Consider the following 3,956-nt stretch of genomic DNA (forward strand, 5'->3'; position numbering starts at 1 on the left):
AACAAGAATTACTGTTAGAGTTGTAATAGGACCTAGAAACCGGCTGAGTTCTGAGACCAAATGAAGGAGTAACCCCACCTCCAGAGAAAACAGAAGAAAACACAAAATGGATTAAATTACTCTGAGTATAATTATGTCAGTATGAAAATGCATTTACATGCTGTACTGCTATATGTCAGAATTCTGATACATCCTAGGCCACGAGAAATAAATAAAAACATTTTCAAGACTTCTTCTTCAACCCAGTCAACATTCCAATGCAAGCTAAGAGAAGAGGTCAGAGTGTGAATTCACAAAGCAAAATGTACTCACTACAGTCTGGATTCCAGTGTATCCGCTTGGACCCTGAAAAGATTGACTCTGTCTTCCTCTTTTATTAAATGTCATACTCATTTAAGTATTGCACAATTTACCAGTACATATGGCGCATAATAAAAGATGTTTGTCATAAACATATTTTATCTTTATTTCAATGACACAAAATGGCAAATAGTAATCAGAGCAATGACTTAGAAATCAGGGCCAGAATGATATTTCCATGGAAAAGATCATGGTACTGGCACAAAAACAGACACATCGACCAATGGAACAGAATAGAGAACCCAGAAATGGACCCTCGGCTCTTTGGGCAACNCAGGTTTATTGAGATGTTTATAGACAATAATATATTCCCTTTTGAGGAGTATAGTGAATTTTGACAAATGTGTATAGTCCTGTAACAAAAACCTTAACAGGGATGGAGAACATTTCTGTTACTGCAAAACAGTTTCTTTGTGTTTATTTGTAGTCAGTTATCTCCCCTCACCCCCAGTCCCTAGCAATCAGTGATCTGGTTTCTAATCTGCTTTTTGCCTTTTCAAAATGTCAGATGCATGTCATCATAAAGTATGTAAGTTTGGTCATAAATATATTTTTTTATTTCAATGACATAGTGGCATAATGCTTTTGAAATTCACCTATTTTCTGCCTGTATTGATGCTTCATTTTTTTATTGCTACATTGTGTTCTATCGTATTACTGTACCACAAACTGGTTATCCCATCTAGCGGTTGATGAGCATCTGACTTGCTTCTGTTTTTTGTCTATTGTAAATAAAGTTTCCATAAACATTTGCATACAGATCTTTTGTGGACATAGGTTTTTCACTTTTCTTGGTTAAAGTATTGGGAGTGGGGTTTCTGGGTCACATAGTAAGTGATGCATACATTTACTAGAAAGCATCAAACACTTTACCATTTTGTATTCCCATAATAAATGCGTATGAGGCTTCAAGATGCCCTGTATCCTCAACAGCATTTTTCAGTTTTAGCTATTCTAATGGGTATGTAGTGATATCTCATTATGATTCTAACTTTCATTTCCTCAGTAACTGATGACATGTAGTTTGTTTGTCATATATGTCTACTTTGGTAAAGCTTTTACCCTGTTTTTATTTGGTTTCTTGTCTTATTGAATTTTGAGACCTCTTTATATATTCTGGACATGAACCCATTATCAGATATGTGTCACTTATCTCTTTATTTATGTCACAATATCTTGCAAGAACAGATGTTTTTAATTTTGACTCAGTTCAACTTATCAATTCTTTTCTTTTGTGGTCTGTGTTTTATGTATATTATCTAAGAAATCTTTGCCTAATTCAAGTGCAAAAGGATTTTCTCCTATGTCATTGTCTTCTATAAGTTTTTATACTTTTAACACTGAAATTTAAATATAGGCCATTTCAGGTTAACTTTGTATCTGATGCAGGAAAAGGTCAAGGCTATTTCNAAAGGTCAAGGTTATTTCCTTATTTAGCATATAGATAGTCAATTGTTCCAGCACCCATTGCTGAAAAGATTGTCTTTTGTCTGTTGAATTGCCTTAACACTTTGGTTGAAGAACAATGACCATATGTATGGGTCTATTTCTGAACTCTAGATTCTATTCCCTTGATCAGTGTGTCTCTCTTTTAGCTAATACCACACTGTCTTGATTATTATACCTTTATAGTAAGTCTCCAAATCAGGTTATTTGAATTCTCCAACTTTGTTCTTCTTATCCAAAATTACCTACTTTAGCTATTTTAGTTCCTTTGCTTTTCTATATAAATTTTAGAATTAACCTGTAAATTTCTACAAAAAAATTCATGCTGGGATTTTGATTGGGATTGCATTGAATGTATAGATCAATTTGAGGAAAATTGACAGCTTAACAATATTGAATTTTCTAATCCATGGATACAGGTACAGCCATCCATTTATAAGGTCCTCTTGATTTCTCTAATCAACCTTTTGTCATTTTCAGCTTTTAAATCCTGAACATGGTTTTGCTTCTAAGTCTTTCATGTTTTTAATACTATTGTAAATGGTACTGTTTCTGTAATTTCAATTTCTAGTTATTCATTGCCAGTATCTGAGAAAACAATTGATATTCATATGTTGACCTTATATCCTGCAAACTTACTAAGCTCACTTATAAGTAGATTCTTTAGGATTTCTTATGTAGACAATCACATTGTCTGTAAATATAAGTTTGTGTCTTCCTTTCAAATTTGCATGCCTTTTTACTTTTTCTCATATTACAACATTTGTTAGGACCTCCAGCATAGTGTTGGAAATGAGTGATGAATCAGACATCCTTGCCTTGTTCCTGATCACAGGAAGAAAGCATTCATTTTTTTCATTTTAGCTAGTTGTAGATTATTTTGTAGATGTTCTTTATTAGGCTGAGGAAGTTTCATCTTTCCCATTTTCTGAGAATTTCTATCATGAATAAATGTGAAATTTTGTTCACTGTTTTTTCTCCATTTCTCTAGATGATCATATGCTTTTTTTTTTACATTTTATTAATGTTTTACACTCTGCTTTTTCTTTTTTACACAACTTTTTTACACTCAGTTAAACAACACTGATTAATTTTCAAGCATTGAACCAACTTTTCATACTTAGGGTAAACTTTAGTTAGTCATGATGTATCATCTTTTTTATTACTCAATTCTGTTTTCTTATATTTTGTTAAAGATTTTTAATATTTATGAGGGATATTGGTATATAATTTTTATTTTTTATAATGTCTTTTTCTATTTTTGATATCATGATAATTCTAACCTCATTAATGAGTTGGAAATTGTTCTCTTCCTATCCATTTTCTTGAAAAGTTTGTGTAAAATTGATTATGTTTGCCAGGGAAACTATCTAACCTGGATTCTCTTTGTGGTAAGGTTTTTAAACTATGAATTCAAATTTTAATAGATGTAGGGCTAATTAGGTTATTTCTTCTTGAGTGAGCTTTTGTAGTGTGTTTTTCAAGGAATTTGTCCATTCCATCTAAATTATCAAATATTTGGCATAAAACTTTTCATAATATTCTATTATTCTTCCTTAATGTCAGTTGGCTTTATAGAGATGTCTCCTGTTTAATTCCTGGTATTGATCACTTATGTCTTCTTTTTTTCATGATTATTATTCTAGAGATTTTCATCTTCATTTATTGTTTCAAAGAAAAAATTTTGATTTCATTGGTTTTCTCCATTGCATTCCTGTTTCAATTTTAGTGATTTCTGCTCTCCCATTATTTCTTTCCTCCTGTTTACTTTGGGTTTGACAAGCTCTTCTTTAGCTAGTTTCTTAAAGTGGAAACTTAGGTTATTGATTTTCATCCTTCTTTCTTATCTAATAAAAGCTTTTAATGCCAAATTGTTCCCTTTAAACACTGCTTTAGCTTCATTCCACAAATGTTCACATGTGGTGTTTTCATTTTCATTAAATTCAAAATACTTTCTAATTTCTCTTGTGATTTTTTCATTGACAATGGTTTATTTAGAAGAATGATATTTAATTTTCAACATTTTAAATTATTTTCCACATATGTTTCTGTCTTTGATTTCTAATTTGATTCTCTTGTGGTCAGAGAATATTTTTATACAATTTAAATCCTTTTAAAACTACTGTACCTTACTTTATGATCCAGACTAT

Source organism: Ailuropoda melanoleuca, chromosome 3 (genome assembly GCF_002007445.2).
Source record: "Ailuropoda melanoleuca isolate Jingjing chromosome 3, ASM200744v2, whole genome shotgun sequence".
Taxonomy (NCBI): domain Eukaryota; kingdom Metazoa; phylum Chordata; class Mammalia; order Carnivora; family Ursidae; genus Ailuropoda; species Ailuropoda melanoleuca.